This window comes from Ischnura elegans, chromosome 6 (assembly GCF_921293095.1).
Source record: "Ischnura elegans chromosome 6, ioIscEleg1.1, whole genome shotgun sequence".
Lineage (NCBI taxonomy): Eukaryota > Metazoa > Arthropoda > Insecta > Odonata > Coenagrionidae > Ischnura > Ischnura elegans.
In genome coordinates this window covers 74539184-74550182 of record NC_060251.1, presented here as the reverse complement: position 1 = coordinate 74550182, position 10999 = coordinate 74539184, and positions in this window count along the sequence as shown.

Below are 10999 nucleotides of genomic sequence, written 5' to 3'. Positions count from 1 at the left end.
GTTAGTATTACAATAAAGGATGTAAGTGCATTTTGAGTATCTCATTCAACATAGGCAACTCGCCCAGGGCTGTAAGCATGTAATATGTAAAACCCCTAGCGTGCTATATTCTGCAAAATTTATTCAAGTACATTTTTAGTGAATGGAATTTTTTATAACAGCCAAACTCCAACGGAAATTGGCTTTATGCATGGAAATCTTGAGTGTGTATTAGTTCGGAATTTCAGGTTCCTTTCAATGAATATTCCATTGTGAAACCTTTTTTTCTGAATTTAGTCCAATTTGATGGGTGGAGTTCTTGAGGACGAGGTTATCTTCATGAGAATACTTGTTGCACTTAGTATACGTGCAGAATCATTTTCTTTTCCACGAATAATATTTCATCATCAATTGTGCAGAGCTTGTTAGGCTCGCCGAAATCTTGACATGCTTGTTTATCTCTAGCATCAAGCAGTGTATTGTAAAAAAGAAGACTTATACAGCTTTTGCGGAGATATGGTTGTCGGAAGAAATAAGATGTTCGAGGCCGCGCTACGGTATTGCTCTACACATTACGATGAGACATGAGGTGTAAGGCTAAGATGTCTAAGATTGTGATTTATCGGCTTGTAAAATTTCAACTCAAATGGAACCCATTGTCGCTGAACTCCGTTAACGAGATCGTCGAAGTTAGACGTTCGTCCTTATCTAGGATTGTAGTTTTGATGCGTCGTTGGTGATTGCTATTTTTGACTACTGTGGCGTCCTCATCGGGCTGGTATGGTCAGAAGGGTAGTGCGATAGCATAGCCTCAACCATTTTGTCATTTTATAGACGAGTTAAAGAGCCTAAACGTGTAGCAGAGGTCTACTCTATCTGCTTTGAATATTTCAAAACGATAGATACAGTTTTAAACAAGTTAAGCGTTCAAAAGAATGGCAAATTGCGATCTTGGGGTCGCGTGTATCGTTTTACCTCCCTGAAAGAGAGACTATGGAGTTTGGACAGCCCGATTTCAATTACAAGACGATTGAGCGCTCTCCTCCGTATATTTTATTATTAAAGTATTCTACCGATTGAGATAGGTTTCTATGGGGTACTTAAGAAGCATTCTGGGTGCCTCCCTTTCCTTCATGCTTTTCCATCTTCAATGTACTATAATGCCTACTTCCTTTCATTCTAAAAATCCTATTCTCTTCCTTGCCCTCTTTCATTTACGTAACATTCTTCCATTTGACATTGTCTTTAGCATCCCCTCCCCGCTAAGTATATTTTACGGTTAATAACTGACCGTTTAAAACATTCGTACGCTGTGGGGAGAGAAATTGTTCTAGCAAAGCACAAACCCACGAGCTTCGTATTGGCCAGCGAGGACTACTTCTCCGCCTCTTCAGTCGTCAATTTAATTTGAAAACGTAAATGCGTTACATAATTTAGCCGAAAGAAGGGAGTTAACGACGCACGCGGACTTCGCAGTAAATTTTAATTCCCAAAATTTGCTGGAAATTCCGAAGCTCAACTTTTTTATTTTTTTTTCCGCGGGGTAGTCACACATTATTCGTTTCCTCGGGGTGTGTCGGCACGCCATCGCCGTTTTTCTTTCCTTTCGCTTTAATTTGTCCCCGCCGTGGTTTTACCCATTGCCCTCGCATACCCACCTTTTCCGTCCCCCTCTGTCACGGTTTATTTCGACCCCCTTCTCCCAGGTCTTTCGTCTCCTCTCCACCGCGGTGACTTCATTAGCTCCGGGAGCGTAGTCATTAAGGGGGACGCTGTGGAGTGGCTGCGATCCCTCCCTCACTTGAAATCCTCCTCCCCTCTCCACCAGCACCCTTTTACGGGGAACTAAAGCCTGGGGAGGCCGCGGTTGTGAGAGAAGGTTGAGCGATGTTGCGATATCCGTGCGATGTTGTTCCTAAGCATGAGATACCGCACAATGACTTTTGTAGTATGTTTATTTTGGACTCACCACGATTCAACCTCTTTAAATAAGTATATTGAGCTAATTGAACTCATGTGTAGGCTCTCCTTAATTGTAATGCTCTAATACTATGCCCTATACAGGTAGTCGTTCAAAAGCATGAGATACCGAACGATGTCTCTTGTAATGTGATTATTTTTGACTTACCACGATTCAACCGTTTTACATTATTATATTGAGGTATTTGAATGCGTGTCTAGGCGCTCCTTAATTAAAATACTCTAATACTCTGCTCCTGTATAGGTAGTCGTTCAAAAGCATGTGATACCAAAGAATGACTTGTCTTATGTGATTATTTTTGGCTCGCAACGATTCTACCTTATTACATAAATATTTTGAGCTAGTTGAACTCATGTCTAGGCGCTCCCTTATTAATACTCTTTAACACTCTGCCCTGGTATTCGGTTGACAGTACGTTGTGATTGTTTGAGATGGAATCAATAGGAAACATGGTAAATGCAATCAATTTCATTTTAGTTCTGTTCTCGTGCCCAAAATGTTATTCCTTTGTTCAAATGGGAAGTCAGGTAAAATGTTGGTCCCAATATCAGTTCATTTTGGCCGAATCAACTCTATTAAAGTACTAAGTACCTATTTAAATCTTTGGGGTTTGAAGTGTGACATTAAGAAAAAAAAGCACACGCATCCAAATTGACTGGAATGCATTTGAATTCAATATCAAGAAAATGTTTCCAGACATAAAGTATTGGAAACAAATGGACATATGAGAGTCTCAATCTTGATTTTCCGAATTGTTTGTTCAAAAATTAACAGCGTCGTCCAACTTAATCACGTCAGCGTCAGGAAGAACCTAGAGCAGTAAATGTATCGGTGATAAAATTTCTATTCATTATTTAGACTGTAATTTGCATGCGCTAATAAGGGCCCATTATGACACTCGAAAGAAAACGAAAAAACGTTAAGGAGCATCAAGGAACCTCATTAATATATCCGATGCTTTCTTTACATCACAGGCTCACATTAAAAATCATTTCTGTCTTCCAAGAGCGGGGATGATTTTTCGGGGAATTACTTTGATAGGATGTCCAGGTGGTTCACCGTTTCCGTGGCCGATTACCCCTCGACCCTCACCTTTCTTCCATAAACAGCCTTCCTTGTTAGACCCCGACACCTAGGGTTCCGGAAACCCAGATACCGGCCGAATTCTTTCACTGCCAACCTAATTGAGTCCTCGCTTTTCGGTCTTTTTTTATCCCTCCGTCATCTTATTTTCGGTCTCAACCCTTCGCCGATATTCCGACCCACGAATAATTGCTCCTGGTTTAACGTCACATGAAGTGCTCTCGGAAGCCTTACAGAGAGGATTTTGCCCCCAGTCAAGGATCAAAGCGAGTGCTAAGCCCTGGCGAGATTTTCGGGTGGCAACAGTTTAATCGGATGAGCATATGCGATGGTGTTCTCCGTGGCAGTGGCTCGTCGGAAGCTACATCGTTGAAACGAGTGAGGCCTGTAGTGATTTCAATTGCAAGCCATAAAATGGTGATGATGTTCGTTGTTAGAAACCGCAAAGCGTGTAGAGATGCAAAGAGATGAATAAATGAATTTCGCTGTTTGAATAGAAGTTGGTTTACTCCCGTCGTTAGTGGTAGGTCCAGCGTGCCACTTGGTTTTTCTGTTGTTTTTTCATATTTTTACGTCGAACGATGATCTATTTTGTTCCATTTTATTTTAATGTCTTTGGTGCTAGGACTTAATTGCAAGGGATTTCGTTATTTATCGATGTACCGATGTAGCGATAATGTGTATACGTATTTTAAGCGGTATATCGATCAATGCTGGTATATTTTTCAAGTCGATGTATTGTTTCGGGTTTATCTTCTCACTATCGATACCTGATAAATTTTTTTGGTAGTTTTCATTGGTAGTTTATATATTCAAGTTCAGTTATAATTAGTTCATATTAGTTAAGTGAGTGAAATGATTTCAGGGCGAAGGATTGTCGAAATTTCCTGTCGTTATTGAAGTATTTTACCATTTAAGCTTGGTTTCCATGGAGCACTTACGAAGTATTCTGGTAGAATCCCCTTTATTCATGCACTTCCCTCTTCAATTCACAATAAGGCCCTAATCCCTTCTATTCTAAATAAAAAATCCTTTTCTCTTTCTTCCTCTCCCTCGTTGACCCAACAAAGTTCCTTGTGGCAAAGGAGAATGGAAAGAAATTTTCCTGTTTTTTTGCCATTTTATTTTTATATTCTCTTTACAGTACGAATGGAACGATTTGTGCGATTTCTGTCCAGCCTTGGTTTGCTGATGAAGTGTTTCTCCTATTCGCCTATTTTGTTGTGACCGTTCTCTTGTAGGGTATAGCCCAGTTAGTTAAATTGTTCCACTCTTGCAAGTCTCTTGCCATCGTAAGGTTACACCAAGCCCTAATTTATTTCGCAAGGGTAAATAGGGTGATTTTCAATATCTATCTTATCGCATTTCGGAATTCGTTTTCGTCCACATCGACCCAAAATGCGTGTGACTGTGGTGGCGTGACATAGTCGTGATTATTTTCGAGCGTGCATTAGGCCTCGGTAATCCCACCGCGCAAAGTGACATTGGCGTGGGAGGTGACCGGCTCGGAGACTTTTAATTATAGAGTTGGGAACGTCCCGGGGAGACATTATCGGTCTCTTAGTAAGAATAGCCCTGTGGTTTTGGTCGTCTCTGGGCATGGCGTGATCGGGCCTCATTTCCTTCAGATTTTCCCACTGCCTTATGCTCTCTCTCCTGTCTCCCTCCCCTCTCGCTTTTCACTTTTTCTTTTCTCAAACTGGTTCAACTTCCCGGAATTCCAATCGAACTTCTCGCGCTAAACCTTCCCTCCTATCCGTTGTTTACTTTTTCGGAAAAAACAACCATAACTCAACCATATTTGTCAGCTGTAGCTCCCGAATTTCGGTAGTCAGTGTAAGATTTTTTTCAAAACTCGGAGGCAATTATTCTTTTGAACAATCTTATTGTTCCAAAATGATGTATATAAGGTTTCTCAAAGGTTATTAATACTGCATATTTTTATGTTATGACTATTATAATTATTGCAAATATGTCCTAATAGATCTGATGGTTTTCTCATCTTTTATGTGCTGTGCCTCATTGTAATTTTGTATTGTCAACAAGGCCGCTTGAAATGATGTTGCCGTTGCATTTAGTTTTATTTTTTTGAAACATTTATTTTTTCTTCGTAACAGAGTGACCTGCTTAATAGGTGCATTAAGTACTCTGGTGGGGTGAATAGTAGGTAGTATCTGAAGAATCCATGCACCCGTTACATTTTTACGGACTGTTGACACTTTTGAGCTCTTAATAGCTTCGTTATTGTATTAAGAACGCTATTTTAAGCACTTTAATATTTTTACAAAACTGCAGCGGCTCGTGACTTACATGAGGCGAATGACTTTAATTACAAAACGTTATTGGCATTTGTCTTACTTGAGTACATAATGGCGTTTTTCCTGGCCCCTCCATGGGACATTAGAGAGTAGAGGTGTGGCTTGTATATCTTGGGAGGCATCTGCAGCAACCATCTTGGGATATTTTTTACCCACTCTCAGCCCACCGTCCAGGTGGCCCCTTTCCGGAATCAAAACGGATTTTTGGGAAATAAATCTCCTTTTTATGTACACACATAATCCCTTCGTACCCCTTAAGGTATTAGCCTTCAGCTCTCAGCGTGAGTGATTATTTTCCCTCTCCTTCGGGGATCGACGTATCAGAGGAAAAAGTTTCAATCCGAGGCTTCTTTCGAAACTCTTGGGAATCTCCTCGGTTCTTATTTTACTTTGGAGTCTATGTAGGGAACTAAAAGATTTTCCCGTGTAGCCAATAAAAATTGGATCTTGCTTTATTTGTTTTCTTTTTTCTTTGCCGGAACCGTTTCTCTCAGACCAAGGTTTCTTACTTTGATCATATTCGAAAATCCCCCACTCCTTTCAGGTTTGTTCTCAATAGTTGAAAATACCTAAATTTCATAATTCCAAGTTTTTCATGTGCTTGTAGCGAGCTGTATTACCATTGAGAAAGTTTGTATGACAATGTGTTTGGGAGAGGAAATATGAAAAGTAGTTCCGAATATTTTTGTGTGGGCTTTGAAATTGCTTAGGTAGCTAAACAATGAAAGTAAGTAGCTACCCTAACCAGAATACTTTAATTTAATAACCAACGACACAGATTTTGGAGTATTTAACCCTTAGCTTTGTAAAACCTCTCAAGTTTTATGCATACGGTAACATCGAAAATAATATTATCATATTTTCTTCATTATGGTCATGAAATTTTAGGGTAGAGATGGCGACTTATAATCCTTATAATCTCGCTGTTTAGCTAAATATTTTTGTGTAATTTTAATGGTTGCTTCTCGTGTACAGACAATAAGTGAGTGCTTAGGCTTAATTTGTTGTGATTTCTCAGAAGTCATTTTTTATGTTGTTTTACTAGTTTAGCTTCGGTATTATACTACTACGTGAATTGAGATAATGATTATTTAATTGCATTTAAATCATTGCCGCGCTCTTATTTTACACCGTACGAGTGCCTAGCATTCATAGTTTCTCGCAGGATAGTTGAAAGGTTTCATTCATTCTTCACATTTCATGGAAGAGAATTTTCTAAATTATCTCATGCTCTATATTCAATGAGCTAATTTTTCATATATGCTTCCTCTTTATTAACCACCTGACCCTTCCTGTGATCCTGGCAACCCCTAACTTTACGGCTTCCAATTTTGAGGGCAAGCCTCTCTGAATACAATTGAAGTTTCCCATATCACGTATTAGCATTCGGTGGCATACGAGGAGTGGATCAGTCAAAACGGGCGAGAGTTTTCCTCATGGATGTGTTGTGAGCGCAAATCTCGCCCCTTCCCACTATGACTAAGTTCTGAAGGGTTGAGTAAATGAATGGTACAATTGTAGATTGCGAACGCGGTGAGTGGGGAACCCGGATTCCTTTTAGAAGATTACCTCTTGAATGTATTCTTGTCGTGTCTGTGTATCTGTGTCCGTACCTTAGACCCGCGGTGATCATTTAAATTCTCATCCTGCCCTTCATCTAAGGGTCGACGACTGGGTTTCCTGGTCGTCTCTGTTTCTAAGGATGGTCAGCGAACCCTTCTCCTAGAATCCACTTATTACAGAGCAGCTCGCCAGTTATCTTATGCTTTATGTTGAAACTTTAATGCATTGCGTACATGGTATATCGTTTGTTTTACGGGGCCAATGTAACGAAAATCGATTCTATTCCCTTATCTAGTTCGAAAGAAAGCTTCGTTGCACTACTTAATCGTGATCTAGTTCAATAATAGTGATGAGGCCGAATAGCCAGTTTTAATCGATTTCTTCGTTTCTTTGGATATATATCCTTAGGCATTGATTCTCTGGATAGAGTAGCTCGATAGTAATGCTGTTCTTTATGTATATTCATTTTACAGTGAAGGTGTAATCACGAATAAATCAAGTATTAGAAAATTTTAGCATAAAATTTAATCTAGTAATGTATGGAAATAGATAATTGTCTTTCATTTTTCATTTTACCCATCTGCTAAGTTGTTTTGATGTTGGATTATACAAGGCATAACATTATTATCGTACTCTTTTTTACCTTAGAGAACAGCAAAATAACCTATGCTTCAGATTTTTGCTTCCGATGATGCAGCTAACTGTAGGCATGTTATTGATATTTTTCGATCAGTCGTCAGTATCATAGCTAAAGCATGAACTGCTTGGCGAGAATTTTGTATTTGATCGAATCATCAATTTTTGAAAAATAAATGAATTATCTTAATTGTTTTCAGCATTATTTTAGAAGATACACTTAATGATGCATGCAGTACACAAAGGTTGAAATTGTCGGATACGTTTGCGGACTAATTAAAATTTTATCAGGAAAGAGGGTCAGTATGAGAGAGGCTTCGAGCATACTTTCTTTAATGTGGTAAATCAAGTTGTGATTAGGTTATAAGTAAAGGTTTTGACGAATTTTCATCTAAGGTGAGCAGAGACAGTGCGTTAGTGATTAAATGTATTACTCAGAGAGCCACTATGCTTCCGCACATTTCATTGCATAGCAGAGGCGCCGACTCTATGGGGCTTGAGGGGGCCCGAGCCCCCTCAATAATTCGTTATGGGTGTGAGGAAAAAAGTGTCAGGCTTGTCGATTTTCCCCGGAGTGTCCAGATATCGAGATTAGAGTTCTCATTGTTCTAATGTTGATCATATGACTCTTCGAAAATGCTTAAAAAACTTAAAACTCACTACTTATAAAATTTCCCGGGGAAAGATCCCCGGTTTGGGCCCCCCCAATATTTTTTGTAAGTCGGCGTCCCTGTTGCATAGTCATTTTTACTCAGTAGGTCATGAAGCATTGTTATTATATTTGGTAAGACTCTACCGACTAAGTAAATATATGACCCAAGCCACTAGCGGGAAATTAAGCTTCTTTGCAAAAAAATCATTTCTTAATGTTGAGTGCAAGTAGTATTATTTTAATGCATGTATTTGTGGATAATGATGAAATAAATGTAGTTTTCTGTTTCAATAATCAAGGGGATATTTAAATCAGTTCCATTGTATCTCCGTTGAATGCTTTCAGATAATGCATATTTATTGTGCCGGCAATCGTGATGATTATCATCGGGCAGAAAGTGTGGCCATCCCTTTGATATCCCAATATAAGTAGCTCTTAGGATAATTAGCCTGCCTCTGTGGAAGCGCGCGATGATATTTGAATTATTTTTTCCCATTTCCGTCCATAGCTCCGAGTCTCATTTAATATCCACGGAGATCTCTTAGCTGTTGATCTCTTAGCAACCCTCCCTAGGTCTCATTGTGTTAATTTTCGGCGAATTCGGGATTTGGTGTCGTGTTGTGCGTGGAATATTTTTAGAATTCTGCTATTCTGCACGATTTTCCATTTATACTCCTGTTCACGTTAACTCGCTCGGCTGAATCTAGATCTTAATAATAAATGAGTGGGAGGGGATGGAACAAGATCGCATTCTGAACGCACGACAGCGGACGGGAGTCGCCTGACCCCAGGGATAGGTCTGCTACGATCGTTGACCTTGTCCATTCAGCTCTTATCATGCAACCGCTCCAGGAGATGCCAATATATTTGCGTTCCCCCCAAGGGTTCTATTCCGAAAATCTCCGTTCTGAGACTTAAGGCTGATATTCCCGTATTATTGGAATTAATGTTCGGTTAAGTTAACAGAGAGATCAGTTGTCAATACGCAGTCTTTACACCCACATAGTTCATTCTATCATAAGCACATCGTTACATTTTCATCCCTATCAATATCATTATCTCCATCCCTTTTAATTTTCTACCTATACGGAATTTTACACCGAGGCCGTTTTCTTTGAAATAGTAAGGCTGTTTTTATTTGCCATCATTGAATCTTTCTCATCATGGATATATGTATCGTTCGGACTAGCTTTTCTTGTGGCTTGGAGAATTTCTTTCAATTTTGAAGGGTTTGGTTGGAATTTCGACTCGGGAAATTTACCGCGGCAATCCAAATCATTGATGCGTGCATACCCTTCTACTAAGGAACTATGTGCTCAACCAATCAGCTCAAAGAGAATTGCTGAAGGAGAATTGCCGGCAATGAGTGCCTTTTTTCTCCGTTTGAAGTTCTTTAGTTCTATATTAGTGGTGTGCTATTCTATTATCTATAGTAATAAGTGGACTGTAATCGGAGTGTTACCTCCTCCTAAATAGGAAGCCAACCTCAAAGAATAATTGGTGATATATTCGAGGCAGATAGTCTTTGCGTAAGGCGTCGAGAAAACATTTCTTGTTTTCCTGCCTCCTCAAGCCATACCCAACGACTCTACTACGGTGTTGTAATTCTCCTCAAGTCGTGGAGGAGTCAGTGCGCGCAGTGTCATTGTTTTTCTTGCGTCTCACCTGTAACCTTACCTCCTTTTGTGCTTGGTGGTCGTTTTTTGTCTCCACCTGCGCACAAAAGGAAAGCTTGAGACAATGTTACTCGTGCCTTTTGTCCCACGGGCCGCCGTTGCAACATCTTTGAAGCAGCCTTCGTCCTTCACTGCCGTCCTTCCACGCTCCAGCACTCCTACTGTTGCCCTTTCACGTGGCCAGTTGATTCAACTTCGTTCCCATTGGGACGTGACGTATGTTTCTCTTTTCATTTGGTGTCGCTCGATAAATCCGATGTTGTTATTGCCACTGAGATGTTCACTGCTTTTTATGGAAAGAGTACCCTCTCTTTTCGTTGAAAAATATCGTTTTTGTCGCCGTAAGAAACGTGGCTCGATCGAGAATTCCCGTTAACGTTTTTGTTGTCCGTAGAAATATGGTTCGATCGGCTGTTATAGGTATTGTTATGATAACACCGACGTGGATGGCATGATCACACAATTGAGTATACGTCCCGTTTCATTAGCGATGCTATACTATCAACTGCGGTTAATAATATGCTCGGGTACGAAACTTGTTCTTTATGATGGACTTATGTTGAAGAAAATTGTTTTTTTTATTCTCTTTGCATACAATGACCATGAGCCGTAAAATTTGTTTTATTTCATTCTGTCGTAAGTCCGTACGAGAAGAATTTTAGTTTGCAGCCGTATTTAGACATGTGGAAATATTTATCAAGGAGCATGATCTCCGTTGTCAAGCATATAGCCTATTAATGCTTGAGTTCATGATTTGTGAGCGATATTCTGCCTTTGCGAATGAATAGTTCCACGTCGGTAATAATGCAGATTTTGTTTAACCATTCTATTTCTTCCAGATAAGGTGTGGGAATCGGATTGGAGTGTCGGCTTCCCACACCGTGGACTCGGGTTCAAAACCCGGCGGTGGCAGAGAATTTTCTGAGACTGCCTGATCCCTACTTAAAAACCTTCCACACCCTTCTCTTATGGTGCAAATGGCCTCAGCTGTCGGCCGCCTCAGGGGAAGAGTGGGCAGGATTGTTGCCTAATCTGGGCCTGGTTAAATAAGCTAAAAGTCAAGTCAAGTCCTCCTCTAAATACTCTACCACCATCTAGATAAGTTGTTTAT